This window comes from Phascolarctos cinereus, unplaced genomic scaffold (genome assembly GCF_003287225.1).
Source record: "Phascolarctos cinereus isolate Bilbo 61053 unplaced genomic scaffold, phaCin_HiC Scaffold_4;HRSCAF=312, whole genome shotgun sequence".
Classification (NCBI taxonomy): domain Eukaryota; kingdom Metazoa; phylum Chordata; class Mammalia; order Diprotodontia; family Phascolarctidae; genus Phascolarctos; species Phascolarctos cinereus.
Genome location: NW_027555847.1, coordinates 567,099,549 through 567,120,612, shown reverse-complemented (window position 1 = coordinate 567,120,612; position 21,064 = coordinate 567,099,549). Strand labels below are relative to the sequence as shown.

General features: G+C 39.1%; 1 protein-coding gene and 1 long non-coding RNA gene across 4 annotated transcripts in view; one reads left to right on the top strand and one right to left on the bottom strand.

Annotated features, from left to right (window-relative positions):
- The window catches only part of BLOC1S5 (biogenesis of lysosomal organelles complex 1 subunit 5), a 118,524-nt gene that overhangs the window by 24,788 nt on the left and 72,672 nt on the right, over window positions 1-21,064 (bottom strand). The window lies entirely within an intron of this gene.
- Window positions 1-21,064, top strand: part of LOC144457006 (uncharacterized) — a 39,961-nt gene that overhangs the window by 2,420 nt on the left and 16,477 nt on the right. The window contains exon 2 of one of the 2 annotated variants that reach the window (XR_013486272.1): window positions 7,022-8,601. This is a non-coding gene — a long non-coding RNA (uncharacterized LOC144457006). The remainder of the gene's footprint in view (window positions 1-7,021; window positions 8,602-21,064) is intronic. The other variant, XR_013486273.1, reaches the window with a different exon arrangement.

Sequence of the window (21,064 nt, the reverse complement as noted above, 5' to 3'; positions counted from 1 at the left end):
AAGAGATGTCCATCAACTGAGGAATGACTGAACAACTTGTTGTATATGATTGTGATGGAATACTATTGTGCTATAAGAAATGACAAGTAGTATGCTTTCAGAAAAACCCTGAAAGGCTTAACTGATGCAAAGTGAAATGAGCAGAACCAGAAGACTACTATATACACTAATAGCAATATTGTGATTCTCAGCAATATAATGATCCAAGACAATTCTGAAGGATTTATGACGAAAAATGCTATTCATCTCCAGAGAAAGGACTGATGGAGTCTGAATGTAGATTGAAACATACTTTTTCTTTACTTTCTTTATCTTTCTTGGGTTTGCTTTTTGGGTCTGTGTTTTGTTTCACAACATGACTCACATGGAAATGTTTTGCAAGACTGCACATGTATAATCTATGTCAAATTGCTTGCCTCCTCAATGAAGAGAGAAGGGGAGGGAAGGAAGAAGAGAATTTGGAACTCAAAAATTAAAAAACAATATGTTAAAATTGTTTTTACATATAATTGGGGAAAAATAAAATATTAAATTTTGAAAAATGACTTTACACCTTAGTGAAGGAGGAGCCTCTGCCCCTGAAGATGCCAGTGAGATGGCATCAGATGTCAAAGATAGCTATTATTCTAGAAGCCCAAAGAAAGCGACTAAATCTGGTTTTTTAATATATTTTTGAGTCTTGGTTTCCCTATCAGGCTGGAAGCACAGTGACCCACTCATGGGTCTATCCAATTGATGACTGACACTTAAATTTGGACTTTACTCCATTTCCGACCTGGACCCCTACTTAGGCAGCCTGGTGCTCACCCTTCTCTCTGGGGTTCACCATATTGGTACCTGACTTAGGGCAGACATCCTATTAGCTTTAGCCCTAATGAAACTCAGAACTCTCCAGGTCATGAGATCCACTAGGCTTAACCTACACAGAGATTATAGGCATGCACCATTATACCTGGCTAAAAAATTTTGCATTCAGTAATTGCATTTATTAAGGGAAGGAGAGAAAAGAACAAGCATTTATTAAATACCTACTTTACACCAGGCACTGTGCTAAGTGTTTTACAAATACTAGCTCATTTGATTTTTGCACCAACCTTGAGAAGTGGTGCTATTATTGCTCCCAATCTACAATGTAGGAAATTAATAAGATTAAATGACATGGTCAGGTCACACAACTGTATGAGGTGTAAACATCTTTGACTGGGTCAAGAAGGGATCAGTATAATTGTCTGGGCACAGGTTAGTCACACTTCTGGGGCCTTTAAATAGATGCATTTCAGCAGTTCTAATTCCATTTCGGGAGCTAGAAAAAGTTTTGGAAAGACAACAGACTGGTGGAGCTACAATTTCTGGAATACCCACCTGCAGGGTTGCCCCTGTAGGCCACCCCCTGGATGCCCTACCTACAAGTATGAATTCATGGAGTAGCTCAGAGAGTGTTCCTGTATTAGGCAATGGAAGAACTATACAAAGTTTAAAAAAGACAATGTTCCTTCTCTTATATAGCTCATAGTCAAGTGGGGGCTCCAAACACATACACAGATAATTATAATACAAGAAAAACCACATTAAATGAGAGAGAGAGAGAGAGAGAGAGAGAGAGAGAGAGAGAGAGAGAGAGAGAGAGAGAGAGAGAGAGAGAGAGAGAGAGAGAGAGATTCTACTTAGGCTAAAACAGCCTTTGAAGATAACACCATATAGCATGCTGGATCTGACTAATATAGAATCCCAGACCATAAGAGCTAGAAAGGGTCTTGGGGTTTATCTACTTCAACCTTTTCATTTTAGAGATGAGGCAACCAAAGCCCAGAAGACTTAAATGAATTGCTCAATGTCACACAGGTTAGTGACAGAGCTGAACCCAAGTCTTCTAGATCTCAGGGCAGTATTTTTCCCATTACACTTAGCTGTAATTAGAACAGAGGAGAAGAATGGGCAGGTAATGCAGTTTTCTACGTCTCCTCATCTCCTCAGAGTTTAGTTACTTTCTCTGAAGTACTGTAAATTAAAAGAATAATATATTCAGATGCAAGTGGAAGAAATGCAAATGTAAAATATTTTGAATTATCTATGAGAATAGATAATTAGGAATGGACTGCCCTTCTATTCTAACAACATCCCAGCAATTTTGACATACAACCAAAGGGTCTCCTCAAATCATGATATTCTGGCCATTCAAAACCCTGACTGTCAGTTCCTTATTAAAATTACTCAGAGAGTTTTGGAGTTGAAACTTCTCATATTTGGTCTCAGTCCAAGAATGATTTTTTTTTAAATCCAAAATTTCATAAAAAGCCATTCAGTCATTTGTGGGCTGCCTTGCTTGTGAAAAAGCAACATTTAAAAAAATTTTTTTGGCAACTGGGGTTAAGTGACTTGCCCAGGGTCACACAGCTAGTAAGTGTCAAATGTTTGGTCTGAGGCCGGATCCTCCTGACTTTAGGGCCAGTGCTCTATCCTCTGTGCCACCTATCTGCCCCTAAAAAGTAACATTATTACACAGCATCTCCACATATGGTGCCGAGGTCCTCCCAAAGACCATCATTACATTTCACTGTCCCCAGTACCTGTTTGTATTAACTCCTCAGACATATTCCCCAAAGATATACTTTCTCTCCACCAATATCCTTGACATTAGCAAGGTTTCAAACTGAGCCTTTTGGACTGACTATAACTCTATATGCCATGAAAACAGAAACTGACTGCTTATAAATAAACAGAAAGGAGATTCACTTGTGCAAAATGAAAAAAAAACCATGGAAACTAAATGTTATACGAGAAATAATCTGAAGAAATAAAAGATGCAGAGAGATTTGTCTGGTAGTAGGAAATGAATGTAAAAAATGGGGAACTTTTTAGACAGGTAAAAAGACACAGGAAAGAACCTGGATCAAAAGGTTGTACAAAAGTTTATCTTCAGGAAGGGATGTTAATGCTAAATCATATACTGTAACAGAAAAAGACTTCCTTGATACAAACCAATGCCCAATTGACCAGACGAGCTAAAGCCAAGTGCCAGCTGAGCTCCTAAGTCTATAAATTCCAGAAGCTTCCCACAAGGCCAAATATCCCTCCTGCTGTCTTTCGTGGGGGGTCCCTTTGATTCTGTCAGACAATGGGGCCTGACATGTGATGCTTGCTGGGAGCACCATAGAGTGTACAGAGAAGTTGAAAAGAGAAGAGACCAACTGTTTCACAGGTTGGATTCACTTGCCATTAACTCCTAAAAAACTTGACTGATATTCAGGGGCTGTTTGTATGAGGACACTGGGAACAAAGGCCAGAAGGGATTTCTGAACCAGAAAATAGGATTTTTTGCATTCAGAAATGTTATGGGGAGTATTTCCTGATCTCATTAGGAGTGTGATTGCTTGCTGAATCCTTTTCCACATTAATTACACATACAGAGTTTTTCTCCCAAATGGACTCTTATGAGAATACAGGAATGTTCTCTGAATAAAGCCTATGCCACACTAACTAGGGTTAGTTAATTAAACAGGGTTTCTCCACCATGTGGATCCTTGGATAAGTAAATGAGTTTTCTGGTAAAATCCTTTACTACAATCATCACATTTCTAGAGTTTCTCCCTGTAGTCTGCTGGGCTGTTCAACCACCATCTAGCCAAGTAAGCAGTCAAACTGCAAAGGAAACTTTAATTCCAGGTTTGGAAAAGTCAAACTGGGCTCTTGTGTGAAGAGTCAAGATATTCAAGAGCATGAGATAAAGGTCACAAACTTACAGAGACTTTAGCCTAGACCATGGCTAAAAGGATTGTGGACTATTTTCAGTTCTTCCTAAAGAAGCCTCAGTAGGCTGTGATATACAGAGTCTATCTAAGCAAAGAGCCATGCAATGTGGTTGTTTGCATTAACAAGATGAGCTAGATTATATTAGGCATGGAATTGGGAGCACAATAAGCATATAAAATCCAGTAGATCTATGCAGAGTGTAGTAGGTATGTGCCATGCTATCTGTTAGGTCCACTGATAGGGTAGTGCTGTTGGTTTAAGTCGTGGCTGGTATGGCCTGGGATCTGGAAATAGGCACAAAATATGTACACAAAATATATATAAATAGGCTCCACCAAGTCAATGTTAACTACATCTCCCAACCCCCCCGCAAAACATGCACTCTTTTTTTTTTGAATGAGACCCATGACTTCATTGGTGGAAAGAGATGGTAAATGGTACAGTGGATAGAGTGCTAGGCCTGGAGTCAAGAAGACCCAAGTTCAAGTCTGGCCTCAGATATTTACTAGCTGTGTGACACTGGGCAAGTCATTTAACTCTGTTTGCCTCAGTTTCCTCATCTATAAAATGAGCTGGAGAAGGAAATAGCAAACTCCTTCAGTATCTCTGCCAAGAAAACCCCAAATGGGGTCATGAAGAGTCAGACACAACTGAAAAACAACTGAACTTCAACAACAAGGAGACCCCAATGAAGAATTTCTTCTACCAATGTAGATCACCACATGTTCTGCCATGTATAGTCCTAGAGTTACTTGAGGGCACTGAGAGATTAAGGGTCACAAACCAGGACTTGAACCCAGGTCTTCTAAGATCAGCTCTCTATCCACTACACCAAGCTGCTTTGCCTTTATGTAGTCTTTGGTACGTATTGGCTATTCTTTACAAAATCCTTGAGTGTGGGAAGGGACCTCAGCAACTCCAACCAAAAGAAGTCTTCCCTGTCCACAACACACCTGACATACGCTTATCTAGAGTTCTGTTTGAAAACCTCCAAGGAGAAGAAACTTCCCACCTGCCTAGGTAGCCCACTGCACTTTGGGATAGCTAGTTGTTTTAAAGTTGGTGGTAAGGTTTTTTTTTTCCTGATAGTAAGCCTAAATTGGGCTCTTTGCAATTCCCATCTCTTACTCCTAGTTTTGACCTCTGGGATCAGATAGAACAAAACTAACCCTTTCTCCACATGAAAACCCTTCAAATACTTGATGATAGTTATTATGTCACCCTGTCTAGCCTAAACATACCTACTTCTACCAATCTATCATTGTATGACAAGAACTCAAGGTCCCTCCTCATTGAGGGCGCCCTTCTCAAGACACTTTTCAGGTTATCAATATCTTTCTTAAGCCGAGGTACCCTCAACTGAACACAAAACTCCAAGGAGATCTGATGAAAGCAGAAGTCAGTGGGACTATTCCTTCCCTATTCCCAGGTGCTTAGCCTCTTTTAATGCAGTCCAAGATCATTAGCTTTTTGTATCACATTATACTGGTTATTCTAAAACCCCCAGATCTTTTTTTCAGAATAACTGCTACCTAACTATGCCTTCTCAGCATTAGGTTGTGAAATTCATATATTGTGCCCATGTACAAGATGACATTTAACCCTTTTGAATTATATTTTATTAGATTCAGCCCAATGCAGCTTATCAAGATCTGTTTGGATCTTGACTCTTTCATCATTCTCTCTCCCCAGCTTCGCACTTTCTGAAAAGTTGATAAACATACCCCTTTCACAATCATAATAACAATAATAATAATAATGCAGATAATATTTATATAGTGTTTACTATGTGCAAGGCACTGTGCTAAATACAATTATTATCTTATTTGATTTTCTTATTACCCTGTGAGGAAGGTGCTATTCTTATCTCCATTTTACAGATGAAGAAACTGAGGCAAACAGGATTAAATGATTTGCCTAAGGTCACACAGTTGGTAAGTGTCTGAGGCTGGTCTTGAACTCAGATCTTCCTGACTCCAGGCCCTGCCCTCTATTTGCTGCTCTACATTTACCCAAAAATTGATAAAAAAAATTGATAAAAAGTTACCCCAAAATTGATAAAAAGTTTAAGAGCACTGGCCCAATCATAGTTCCCTGTCACTTAACCTCTCAGTTCCCTAGACAAGCATCTCAGGCCATCAGTTGCAGGGAATAGCAATGAATATTCACATACAGTCAGGCAAATCTTATAATAGTTCCACTATAGATTAAATCATCTTCCTTCTGAGGCTATCACATCTTCAAAATAAAAATAGTAGTATTTACATACAAGTAATGACCTACATTGGCAGATGGATTTTCCTCACTGGGTATTCCCTTTTCCAATGAAGTTGAGTTTGATCCCTTTCCAGAATTCTAATCAGAACATAATATCTTGCTACTCTACTATAACACTGTAACCTTTACAACATTGTGCCTAGCCCTTGTAATACTGTGTCACAGAACCAATTCTTAACATAAAATCATAGCAATTATAGATTTAGAGTTGGAAGGGACTTTGAAGGATACATACTACAATCCCCTCACTTTACAAAGGAGGAAACTGAGTCCCAGAGAATATAAGTGAGTTGCTCAGGGTCATGCAGATTCTCAGTAGCAGAGCTGGGCATTCAAAGTCAAGTCATATGTCACCAAGTCTAGTCCTTTTTACACTGCACTATATTTTCTGAAGACAGTATAACTGTGCTAAGTCAACTGCTTAATTGTTTAAAAAAACCAGTGTCCTTAAGCAGTGTACTAAACATGTTAAATATTATGAATTCTTTCAAGAATTGTTAAAGGGGCTTAGCAACGAATATTCAGATATGGTCAGACAAACCTTCTGATAGTTTCACTATAAATTAAATTGGCTTCCACATTTTCAAAATAAAAACAGTATACGATACATACATATATATGTGTGTAGACAGACACAGAGAGATAAGATAGATAGATTACTCTTACTGCTGAAACCTAAAATATCTAATGTCCCAATTAATCTTAGCATTCAATAATCAGTCAGTGAAATAGCATTTATTAAGTGCCTACTGTGTACTAGACATTGCTATGTGTTAGGGATGCAAAGAAGGGAAAAGACAATCCCTGTCCTAGAGGAGCTCACAATCTAATAGGGGAGACAATATGCAAATAACTACGTACAAATAAACTATATACAGGATAAATTGGAAACAACACAAAGAAAGCACTAAAATTAAGAGGGATTGAGAAAGGCATATTGTAAGTCTTAAAGTGCTATGTGAATACCAGTTATTGTTATTATTATTATTTTTAGTCTACAGTTAGTAAGCCTCCAGTCTGGTATTGACTTCACTGCCTGAGACATCAACTGTACATCTCCAGGGCTCAAGAAACGTCTATCAAGCGCTACAGGGGTATGATGGTAAATATTTAACAGCTGGGCTAGCCAGGAAAAAAAAGGCAAGTACAATCACTTTTAAGTTTAATCTGCATTAGTAACACTTTAAAAAATCTCTGAACAAAAATCAAGCTGATTTATTGCATTTGCTCATTTCTGAGGTATAAATGCTCACACTGAAATTTTAATAATTAGTTCTGCAAGCTGGTTACAGCCAACTCCAATACATCCCTGGTAGTGATATGGGATAGGTAGGGAGTATAGTACTGTATAGTGTGATAGATTTGGAGTAAGAAGAATTGAGTTCAAATTCTGTCTCTGACACTTACTATCTGTGTGATCTTGGGCAAGTCATCTAATATTTGTGGCCCTCAGTTTCTCACGTGTAAAATGAGGGAATTGGACAGGATGGCCTCTGAGGCCTGCAGCTCTAATCTATGATTTTATGATCCAATGACTGGAGCTCAGAAAACAGTTCATACTGTATATCATCTGCATACACAGAATAACTGAACCAATAGGAATTGAAGAGAGAAACAGGAGAGAAAGTTTAGAGAGAAAAGAGAAGAGAACCCAGGACAGAACCTGGCAAGATGATAGTCCAGCGAAGAAGCAGAGGAGTGGTCAGACAGACAAGGTCAGAGAGTTAAAAGACTGCAGTCCCACAAAATCCCTAAAACCCAGAGGGAAGAGAATATCCGGGAAGAAGGTGATGACAGTGTCAAATGCCAGTGACTTAGAGATCTGTCCTCTAGGAAAGGCAGTAGGAGCTTCTCTGGCAATGATGGAGCTCAGTGGGTAGAGTCTCACTTTGAGTCAGGAAGGACTGAATTAAAATCCTGACTCAGACATGAGCTGTGTGACCCTTTCACTTAACTCTCTTTGACTTAGTTTTCTCATCTGTAAAATAAGAATAATGATAACCCCTACCTCACAGGGTTGTTGTGGGGATCAAATAAGATATGTAAAGTGCTTCAGAAACTTTACATACCCAAAGAATGGGTAAAGTTTGTGAATACTAGCTCAACTGAATTGACTCACTCTTTTATACCTCCCCCACCTCTGTTGTGACTCTCCAGACTTCTCTAGCAAGTCCTGGCAGCCTTCTCACCCTGGAATATCCCTTCATTCTGTGGTCTCCTCATCTATGTAGTAAGTTCCTCTTGGAACCTCCATTTTGAGGAAGTGTCCAGGGCAGCCATGTTTATTCCATTCCTGAGAGCTGGGACAATTTTTTTCGCTTCTATTTATATTCCCAGTGCTTAGCACAGTGCCTGACACAGGGTAAACACTTGATAAATATTTGTTGACTTCTTGTTGTTGATGTGCCTATATTCCCACTATGTTTGCACATAGGAGACCTTACACTTCTTCAGAGCCCACATGCATCAGAAAACAGATTTGAGCAGTATTGACACAGGCTACAGATTGAGCCTACAGCTGAGAGTACCCTTCTAGCTGGACCTCCAACCTCTGCTCTGGAACCACGCTGCTTGGTAAGTGGCCAACTTCATCCAGCTAGCCTCTGTCCCTCAATCACAAGTAAACACCATCTTCCTGCCATTATTCCACTGCAATTGCACCCACACCCACACACACCTTTCCACCTCTTGCTCTGGAAACAGTAATGAAATCAATGCTACCATTGGTTCTAGAAAGGGCACGTCAATGGATTGTCTTATGGCTCCATTCACCACTCCTGTGACTTTACCTGTTCCTGACTACCAGGCCCCTCTTTATGTCTCCCTTCTCCCTTAGATCCTTGAGAACAGGACTCTCTTTTGTATTTGTATCCCTTCGTATAGTCTATGTATGCATCCCTTAGTATACTATATGTGTGCACTTAGTATAGTTGTCATTCAATCATGTCCCATTTTTCGTGACCCCATGAACTGTAGCATGCCAATACTGTCTATGGGATTTTCTTGGCAAAGATACTAGAGTGTTTTGCCATTTCCTTCTCCAATGGATTAAGGTAAACAGAGGTTAAATGACTTGCCCAGGGTGATACAGCTAGTAAGTGTCTGCCAACAGATTAGAACTTAGGCCTTCCTGACTCCAGGAGCCTGGAGCCACTTAGCTACTAGAGTACTGAGCCACTTAGATGCCTCCACCTAATACATAGTAAACACTTAATAAATGCTTTTTTCATTCATTCATTCAGACCTGTTCCTCAACTACTGAAACAAAGAATGGGTAAACAACAGATACTCAAAACATGAAAGTAACATTTCAGAGTAGTTCAACTTGCTTTAAAGTAAAATCAATTGTACTAAGTGTATTTCTGATGCACCTTATGCCATTGTACTAGCTGTCCTCCATGCCTGGAATGCTTTCTCTCCTTTGCTCTCCCCTTCCTTAAAATCCCTGGCTTCCTTGATATCTCAGCTCATTCCTCATCTGGAATCCCCAGTTGCTAATGTCTCCTTCATAAATTTTGTTGTTTATTCATTTTAGTTGTGTCTTATTCTTCATGACCTGTTTGGGGTTACCTTGGCAAAGTTAGTGGAGTTGTTTGTCATTTCCTTTTCCAGCTCACTTTACAGATGAGGAAACTGAGGCAAACAGGGTTAAGTGACTTGTCCAGGGTTACACAGCTAGTAAGTATCTGAGGCCAGATTTGAACTCAGGAAGATGAGACTTCCTGGCTCCAGGCCCAGCACTCTATCCACTGTACCACCTAGCTGCTCCCACCCTCATAAATTATCTTATACATAGTATAAAAGTATACTGGGTATGCTTTCATGTATACTTGTATATGTACTTTTTCCCTCTCAATAGAAGCCCCTTGAGAACAGCAATTGTTTCATCTTCATCTTTCTATCCCTAGCATCCTTCATAATTTGTGGCACATAGTATGTACTCTAACTGCTTATTAATTAATTGAATTATAAATTAATTTGCCATTATTGCAATGTCAAGTCATATGCCATAAGCCAGTTAGTTGGTCTGTCAACAAGCATTCATTACGTATGGGCTTTGAGCTAGGCACTATGCTGCACACTGGGGGAACAAAGAAAGGCACAAAACAGTCCTTGCTCTCAAGGAGTTTACAGTCTAATGGAGGGGAGAATATGCAAACAGCTATATACAAAAAGAATATAAACAGGGTACACCAGAGATGATACCAGATGGAAGTCACTAAGGGTAAGGAGAACTGGGAAAGGCTTCCAGGAGAAGGCAGAACTTTAGCTGAGACTTGACAGAAGCCAGAGAAGCTGGGAGGTGGAAGTGAGGAGGGAAAAAGTTCTAGGCCAGTGCAAATGCTCAGTCAGGAAGTGAAGGGTTGGGACAGCAAGGAGGCTGGTGTTGCTAGATTGCAGAGTATATGAAGTATGCTGTAGGAAGACTGGAAATCTCCCCTGTTCCTAGCCCCTACATTGACAACTGGAGATAGTGAAGTGTCACAGTGGATAGTGTGTTGGCCTTGGCATCAGGAAGACCTGAGCTCAAATCCTGCTTCAGACACTGATTAGCTGAGTGATCCTGGGCAAATCATTTAACTTCTTTCTGTGTCAGTTTCCTCATCTGTGAAATGGAGATAATAATATCACTTGACAAGGTTGTTGTGAGAACAAAATGGGATAATTCGTGTAAAGCACTTTGTAAACTTTAAAAAGCTATATATGTAGTTATTATTATTATTACTTTTCTCTATTGTCACCATTTCGCCTTCTGAACCACCATTATTACATGCCATATGTTAGAGTTTTATGAAAAAAAAAAAAGGGTGGTGAGGGGGTAGAATCCAAAATTTCCTAAAGCTTTGCTTCAAGTTTTCTACATTTCACTGACAGACAAAATAAAAATCACATAGATTGGAAAATTGCTTTCGTCAACCCAAGTGTCCAGAACATATTTATTCATAAGTATAGGTAATTTTGAATAAATTAAAGTTCTCACAAAGTTCTGGATGCCTTCCAAAATTCATATAGACACGTGGTCCCTTCTCTTGTGAAGCTTATGATCAAAGTATGCACAAGAATAATAGACAAAAACAGACCCACCCATGCATCAAAAAAGCAGAAGGCATAAGTGAGACTAGAAGAAAATCATCCCTTTCTTCAGAGATCTTATCTATTTAATTTGCTTTACAGAATACCTTAATATCACACACAGATAAGTGCTTTTGATGAAGATGACAGTGATAAAATTATAATAATCAAATGCATGAGTGAGTTATGAGTAAAAGGTAAGTAAGGGATCTACACATACTACAATTACAGAGGAAGTTGCATGTTAAGTTCTTGAATCTCTTTGCAAGGGTTAATTGGGCATCTCAATGATTCCAACAGCTGACAGGTTAGAAAATCTGTTTCAAGTCTACTTTGTAGAATAAACTGCAACTAATAACTATGAAATAGTGATCCTTCAAGATCACTTGTCTTCAAATCTATAATTGTCATTAACAATAACGCAATAGTACTTAATGAATACATTATGTTAAAAAAAAGTATCATACCGTTTATTACACTATTATTCCAAACAGCTCCATGAGCCTAATATCAGCATTCCCATTTGAAAAGTGAGCCTGTAGGATACAATACTGAATCAGATTGCTAAAAAACTAGAAAGCAGAACTTTGGGAAAGCTTGCAAAGCAATGGAAATCATCTCCACATCTAAAATTGAAACTGATAAATTATGCATACTAGCTCTTGAGCCTTCTTATGAGGGTATGAGGGTACCCTTAGAAGGGTATTCAAAAGCTAAATTAACTAAACTAATAGAATACCATCTGGCAGGCATAACCACTGAGGTAACCTCTATTGTCTCTCTAGTCACAAACCATCCCATGAGAGTCAAGAATGTGTCCCCCAACTAGTGGGAAGACAACATAAAAAAAAAAACAAGCTCTCACCTGCTTATACAAGGATGTATTTTTATCACAATCAGAAACACATATTTTTTTCTCTTCAAAGCCAGTTACTTGCATCAATCAATCAATACATAAATAAATCCCTCATGTGGAAACCCTTCCTTAAGGTCAGATACCACATCTATTTTTCATATGCCCCACGGGAGCTCAATAAATACATGTTGACTGACTTTGAAAACCAACAGTTACGTTAATACTGCCAATGGATGACTAGGAAATGGCGTACTAATTGGCAGCTCCGACCCTTCTTTCCTCTTCCAAGCAAGTCAGGTGAAACTCTGCTATCTAGAATAAGTCTGACTCTTTGTTGCATCCTGCTGTTATCTGCCTTTGGCAAACAACCACCTTGTGCTTCCACAACTTCAGAGCCTTTTAGGGCACTGGCGGTGATAAGTTATTCTCAGAGTCTGGTCTGCCAAATGCTTTTTGGCAAGAGGACTGAGGAAGACTATTGTTGTTGCTGGCTGTTATCTCTTGCTAGGACTCCACTTGGCAAATGTGCAAGTCCATCTCACTGATGTGGAAACAAGGAGCTTGACTCTAGATGAGTCAACTCATTAATAAACAAGTCACAAAGGAAATGGGAACCAGTCTTGAAAACAAAACAAAACAAAAAGAACCATTCTGGGGTTTATTGGATGCTGTGATGTTTGTCCTCCACAGAGCAACATTGTTTTATCTCACTCTGCAGCCTTCCTATCAAAAAAAGGGGAAGTTAATAGTTTATCAAATGTTAATCAGTGGCTATGTTGATGTATAACTTACATAGCATGGAAAGTATTTTTTTGGTGTTGATGGTAGTGTTTTCTTAATTATAAATTTATATCTCCTCCTTCATTTATCTTCCCATTTTTGGCCAGACTCTACCCTTTAGGAAGTCTACTGGTCAACCAAGACACCTATTATCTCCACAGCACTTACTCCATTTCCTCCACCCCCATCTCATACACTAAGAAGGCACCTTGACCTCCGTCTAGAAAGCACTACAGTGAGACAGGACAATCTAAAACTTTCTACCCAAATGTAAAGTACAGTGCTTAGAATAGCACATGCCAGTCATTCATTCAAGTACCTTCAAGCCTAGTATTTACATATAATAATAACAGAAAAAATTATCCATTGATTATAGGAGAACAAATGTTAATGTCTGACTGGAGCATAAGCTTGCAGAGAAAAAAACAACTGACAAACACTGGTCTATTTCTAATTCAGTTTAAATCATTAGCCCTTTCCATGGTCTAGCAAATTCTATTGAGGTATACAACAATGATGCAAATGAAATTAACTTGGGGCTGGGATGTTATCTGGGGAAATAACCTGGTTCTAATCCTGTTCTAGTTAAAGGTGACCTTCAACTACCAGGGTTCTTTCTAGTTAGTATAGTCTCAGGACCAACAGACTCTATTTAGTACAGTACCACATGCCTTAAGAGCACTCTGGACTGGTACCATTGGACACAAAAGCATTTCTAGGTTGGCATATGAAGGACTGGATCAAATTACTAATAAAAGAAATGCACACTGAAACAACTTTGAGCTTCTACCTTATGCCCCAGATTAGCAAAGATGACCAAAGACAAAAATACTTGATGTTGGAAGGGTTCCTCAAATATAGGCATACTATACATGCTATTGGTCTGGCGATAACTTGGTTCAACTTCTCAGGAAAACAATTTAGGATTATGCAAAAAAGGGTCTAAACTGTCCTTACCTTTTGACTCAGGGATTCTGATGCTAGGAATATAACCCAAAGAACTCAAATACAGAAATAAAGGTTCTATATATACCAATATATTCATAACAGCACTTTTCTGGTATCAAAGAACTAGAAATAAAATGAGTGACTATTAAGTGAGAAATGGCTAAAGAACTGTGGTAGGCATATAAACATAACAGAATATTAGTCTGATGTAAAAATGAGGAATTCTGAAAAACATGAGGAATTCTGAAAAATATGGGAAGATTTCTATGAACTGATGCAAAATCAGATATGCACAACCAGGAAATCAATCTATACAATAATGAAACTGAAAACTGAGTAATTAAAATGACAAAATATGTTCTCAAAGGAGAAATAAGGAAATCTACCTTTTGTGGTAGAGGTGGAGGCATTATCAATGTTGAATGTTCCATATACTATAAGAGGTGCTTGAAGTGTTAATTTCACTTACCTTTTTATTTTCTTTGAACCCAGGGTATAGAGAGCATATCTATTAATAACTGGAATGTAGAAACAAAAGACATCAGTAAAACATGCCTTTTGACCTCTTTCAAGTAATATTTGCCCCTTGAGGAAAAAGTATGGTAGAAGTACTGAGCTTAATCATCTAAATATGAAGGGAAATTTTGAAACATTTATTACACTTGATTCAGATACATAAGGTAATGATGCTTTGGTAAAGATGTGACACATACAAGGTCAGAACAAAATAGAGATGACTAACAACAGCACAAAAGTTGGGTTTGAGTGGCTGTAGAGGCAGAGAGGATTTTATAAGTAGAATGTTAAGGATTTGCAAGATAAAAAATATAACTCTAACTGAAAATCCTCAAGATAGAGAGGAAAGGGTGCATTAAGCAGAAGGAGGAAGTAGTGGAAGTTGTAGGACTGATAATCTTGAAGCTTCTGACTTAAGAAGCCAAAGATGGTTTGACTAGCAGGAGAACACTATTACTTTCTCAACAATTAGATGAGCAGTGGCTTGGTTTTGAGATTAACCTTCCAAATCCATAAGTCTGTTCTTGACTCCCATGGAATTGTTTGTCTGAGGCAATGATATTATTTATGGGAACAGTTTTGATTACTCTTGGTTGATTACTGCTATTTTTGTTGCATTTAATAATATGCAACTATGATAATACCTCTACAAAGTTGTCTGTAGGGGAACCTTAACAATCAGTTGCAACCTTTGCCCAGTGACCACCATGGAGAACTTGGCTTGAAATATAGTTCATTAGCATCTTCTTCAAAGAACAATAGATATCCTTGTTGTTTGTCCTTTTTTTTGAAGAGGACCAATGATATATTAATTACAGTAAAAGAAACTGAAAGGAAACTGACCCTTAGTGCAAAAAAGAAAAACAAACAACTGTGGCACTTCTGACCTACCCATACTAAAGTAGGAGCCAAAACTCAGTGAGATAGTGAGAACTGAGAGGACTCAGAATGCCATTGTTCAGCCTGTATACAGAAATGGAATGATGGAAGTGAGGGGAAAGATCAGGGTGGGCAAATTCCTAAAGCAACAAGGTTAAGTAACCCAGTATAGAGGGCAGGCCAGCCTCTACAGATCTACTTTCCCATGCTTACCGCTAGTCTCGCAATAGGGTAACAGGGAAAACTAACCACTGCTGAAACCTGAATGACCTGAAGGACTGTGCCTGGGGCTGATAGGTTTAAAAATCAAAAGGGGTGATCTTTTTTAATTGAAAAATCAGATCTATAATCTTTTTTTTTAAGTTTAACTAGAACCTTCCAAGATGTAATTAAGCTAAACAATGATGAAAACAATTTGACTTCCAGTAGTTTGGGTGTTTGGATAATTGGATTGTTTTGAGTCTTGTCTGTGGGTAACACAAAGGATGTGGTGCCAGTGTGTCCAGCCACTGGATAAGGTCAAAGATCCACTAATCATGCTGAATCAGAGTCACCTGCCTAAAAGAAGGGAAAGCCTTCACTAAGCAAAAGATGGAAAGAGTTAAAGAGTATAGTTCCTATACACACACACACATACATAACTAATCTATCTTTCCATTTGGTTTTAATTATGTGATTAGAAAGAAGGAATGCTATTATAAATTAGAGATGCTTTATGTAGCATCTTCCCTTCCTCCTTGGGAGCTGCTTCCCAACTCACAGGCCTAGACTGCATATTTTGTCCATAAGAGGGCATTATTACCCTTGGGTCATAACGTACTGTTATTCTGTACTCCTAAAAGCTCACGAGCCTGACCAATGTGCTTACCTTTAATAGTCAGCTAGAAATTACAATTACTCAGTCATTTACTGAGATATTATAGTAAGAACAGTTTCTTACTATAAGAAATAAGACATTTCTCCACATAAACATGGGGTACACTCTCCCAGAAAAACAAATTTAGTGGAGAGAATGGATACATATACTGAGCATAGTAGTAAAGAAGCATATACATAAGGAAAACATGCAGTCAAGGCAAGGCAAGTCAAGTTATGTCTCTAACACATCAGAGCTCCAAAATCCTTTTTGTTCTCATAGTTTCCTCACTCTGCCTCACCCTGACCTTGCCACCTCCATTGGATGCATTATCTGTGTTGGGTAAGTTGCTCAGATAGGCTCCATGGGTCAACTTTTCTCTGCAGCCCCATTCCCAACTGTCAAAGTAATTCTTTTGTAAATCCATAGTTGGCTCTCTTCTCTGCTGCCAGAGGTCACTATTTTCAAAGCTGACATAAACAATTTCACAGACTCCTTAGATAATGTGTCTCAATTTTATAAAAGGTCAGTGGCTAGGAGCTCTTTTATTCTATCAAGACTGAAGGACTTCTTTATATTTTGAGAGTTTTCACACCTTGTCTCTGTTATTTTCTCCCTACTTTACACAATTAGGGCGGCACTGTGGTTAGAGTGTAAGGCCTGGAGTCAGAAAGCCCTGAGTCTAAATCCAGTCTCAGACATTGCTAGCTGTGACCCAGAATAAGTCACTTAACCCTGTTTGTCTCAGTTTCCTCATCTGTAAAATGAGCTGGAGAAGGAAATGGCAAACTACTCCACTGTCTTTGCCAAGAAAACCCCAAATGGGTTCATGAAGAGTTGGACATGACTGAAAGGACTGAAAAATAACAACAACAACAATAATACTCAACTGAACTGAGGCAAAGTAAACTGGTCAGGGGTCCCCTGAAAAACTCCACTTACTACATTTATAAAACCGTCCAAATAAAAGTTTTCTATTTAGCTGCCTATATGGAGAGAATGGTGCTAAGCTGTTTTGTGGCATATCTGAGATCTTCAAATTATCTTAATTAGTCTGACAATGTGACACAGTGCACTCCATTTACTTGTTTAAATCCGGGTACATCTGACACAGGCCCCTAAGTGGCACAGTGGATATAGCACTGGGCCTGGAGTCAGGAGGATCTGAGTTCAAATTTGGCCTCAGACACTTACTACCTGTGTGACCCTAGGCAAGTCACTTCACCCTGTTTGCCTTAGTTCCTTCCTCATCTATAAAATCAACTGGAGGAGGAAATGGCAAACCACTGTAGTATCTTTGCCAACAAAGCCCCAAGTAGTGTCACAGAGAGTTGGATACAACTGAAACAAGTCAACAACAAAATCTGATAGTGCGCTCTGGCTAATCAGTGATCATGCAAAATAACGTATGCCTTCAGTACTTAAGTGTGGCACTTTCTGAAGATGAAAGTCCCCTTCTAATCACATTATGACCTCAAACACTGCAAGACAACCACTAACTAGTAAAAATGAATGGTTTTTTATTCCATAGAATCTCAGAGTTGAAAGGGACTGGTTTCCATATAGTTTAAGCTACAGCTAAACAAGAATCCTTTGTGAAAACATACCCAAACCCCAAAACAGTCAATCAGTCCTGCTAGAAGACCTCTGATGATGGGGAATGCACTATGCTGTGAGGTAGTCTATTTCACTTTTGGACAACTCTAATTATTAGAATTTTTTTTAATGTTGAACCAAAATTTTCCTCATTGCAACTTTCATGCATTGCTCCTGATTCTGCCTTCTGGGACCAAACAAAACAAGTTTAATATCTCTTCTAATTTCCCTTGCTGATCCTTTGAAGGACACACTAATTACCACAGAAATGGCCTAAAGGCTCTCAGCCAGAGAGAGAAGTAGGTCAAGCATGGATAATCTAGTAACTGGACTATCATCCCCAGAATAATTGAGAATTTACTGTATCCAACAAACTAGGAACTACAGCCCACTATTTCTCCCTGTGTCCCCCACCCCCGGGGCCTTAACATGTTCTTTATGGTTAATGGCCAGAGGAGTAGTAGCAGCAGGAACACTGCTCTGCCAAAATGCTTAACTGAGCCAGAGGGGCCATTACTCTGGGTGTGAAAGAACGAGTTATGAGGTCTGGTGCATTGGCAGGTCTGGAATCCTTCCCTTGGCAATGGGCAACACCTAATGATTCAAAGGAAGGACTTTCAATTCTTCAGAACAGGCCTGGCCAATTGTGTAATCTTATTTTCAGGGACAAATAATGGAGAGAAAGAGGTAGCCAGGGAAATTCCTTCCCTTGCAATGATCAGCTTACATCCTGTGGCATCAGATTTGATTATTCTTATCTACAATTGTCTAACTATAAATATTGTGATTGGTCATAAAAAGACCAGACTTTAAAAAAAATACAGGCACACTGTTTGACTTTGTGACTGCCTGTGGTGGTGAATTCCACAGGCTGACTACATGCTGTGTGAAAAACTATTTCCTTTTATTTGCTCTAAATTTACCAGCTTCTAATTCTATCAAGTGTCCCCTTGTTCTCGCATTAGAGAACAGGGTGAAAAGAACAGACTGTGCATGCCACATTTATCCCCCTTTTAAGTTAGAGAAATTAAATCAATGTCCTCTCCCTACCTTTCCAAACTCTTCTTTCCAAGATGAATCATATTCTTTGGTGAGGTAGGGGTGGGAGAAGGGGGAGAGCCTCCATTAAGGGTGAGTCCTGTGTAAAGAGCAACATTATGTGCAGGAACCCGTAAACTGAATGAATGGGTGAATTAAAAACAACAACAACTTTCATTAAGCACTTACTAAGGGCAAAGCACTATACTAAGAGTAGAGATAGAAACAGAAAGGAGAGATAGTCCCTGCTCTCATAGAGCTCACATTCTGATGAGACAACATGTATGGAAGTTTTCAGCTGCAAGTCAAATGGAAAATTCCCATGATTCTTAGGATGTGGAGGTAAAGCTGATGTTGATGATTCTTATTTAATTTCCATTGTCATTTCTTATTGTCATTTCCATTGACAAAATCATCAGTTTCTGTTGTTGAACCTTTAGGCAGTGACAAGGACTTTGGTGCTAAGAACATTCTTTTGGGGCTTTTCACTAGCTATGGCTGTAGCACCTGCAGGAGTGGTTTGAATCATCTCTAAAGGTGATAGTTGAAGGTACTGGGCTGGAAGCATTGCTTTGGTAAGGATCTTGGGTTCAAGGTCCTGGATTGTCTCCCTCAGGGTCTGGTTTGGTTTGCCTGGCACATGCTGCTTCCTTCTTTTCCCTCAGGATGGTTTACTGGCTTGCCTGCCCTGTGTATAGCAGTTGGTTATAAGTTGGTGGAAATAGCTACCCCCTTCTCCATAGGAATTGCTTCCTCCCCTTGATGGGTATGAGGGTTAGACTAGGAGCAGTGTCTGGGAGGTATTGCCACTCCCAGGGCCCATCTAAAACACAAGGATGAACTGGTTATCCCACTGCTTAGTCTCCCACCCAATGACTTCTTAGCTTAATTACCTATATACATCCCAAAATATACCAGGAAAACAAGAGACAACTGAGAGGCAATAATTATCTTTGTCAACAAACCAAACTGGAAAGGGGAAAAGCCAGGTAAGAGAAATGAAAATAAAATAAAAACACAAATAAATATATCCTTGGCTTAATGGAAATTCACTACATAGAACTTTGAGCTTAAACAGTTCATGAATGAAGCCAACCAAAACTGAGCTTCTCTTAACCTAAATTCACATTTTAGAAAATGACACTGAATGCCATCTTTTCCATTAAGTGAGAAATACCTCTCAGGTTTCATATATTACATGTCTTGGAGTCTCACTCTGAGGCCACTCTTTGGGTCTGTGCTATTGTGTCACCTTAAAGGTGTCACCTTATAGGTGGAACTGTGGAGGGTACTGGTGTAAGGGCTGCCGAACCCTTTTCAGGGTTGCTTTCCATCTTTGATGTCTACCTGATTTACCCAACTCTCATCTGTGGCTCCTAGAAGGTGTAACATGTTCAGCAGCCACATCCCAGTAAAACTGTCTTGGTAGTTGGGCTATACCAGGTTAAGGGTAATGGAGGTGTCTCAAACTCGGTGAGTTGGGGATGTCTACCCCAAGCAGGTGAAATCTTCTCTGGTAGAATAGTAGGATGTGAACGCTTTGTTTCAATGGGCCATGAAAGTGGCTGAAGCAGGTGCTATGGAGTGCTTAGAGCTTGGTTAGACATCTAACATGCCAAGGTCATCCACTGCTTCCCAAGCCATTATCAGTTGTCTTGACTTTTGCCTTGCCACTGGACTCTGATGACTCTGGAAGAAAGAGTGAGGCTGACAACTTTGCAAAACTCTGACTCACTTAAATCCAATTTATGCATGTCAAAAGGTGGAACCATCTAACATGAAATGCTTTTGCTATTATCATTTCCAGGTGGGTGTCTACCAAATGTATCTCCTGGCCTGGTGCCTCACTCTAGCATTTTATTTCCATGTGCTTGGAGAACACCCACACATCTTACTGTCGCTCCCACCTCACTTAACAAAAACAAAGTAATATATCCTCTACTCAACCTAGGTCCTCTTTTTGATTATTCCATTTTTGTCAGTAGTACTATCATTCTTCCAGCCTCTCAGGCTAAAAAGCTCAGGTATTATCCATCTTTCACAGAAATGGAACTCATATAATTTAACCTAATACATGGTGACGGGATTCCCCTCTAAGAATCTTTGATAGATGATCAACCAGCCTCTGCCTGAGGATATTTAGTGATGAGGACTTCATTATTTAATAAAATAACTTGTTTTAATATTGGGAGGCTTTAGCTGTTTGGAAAACTCTTCTTTATATCAAGTGAAAACCTGTTTTCTTTGTTCTCTATACTCAATTTGCCAATTCTTTATGTTGTTTATTTCCTACAAATTCATCTTGAACTTGTTTTTTTTTTCCTTTTCATTCCCATTGTCACTTTTTAGTTCAACACATTATCATTTACCCCAAGACTGTTGAGGTAGTTTCCCAGATAAGCCTTTCTGCTGTTAGTGTCCCAGCTCCTGTGAACTATTTATGTCTTCCTGAAAACAGCTTTCATGATGTCATTCCCCTACTAAATAGCCCATGA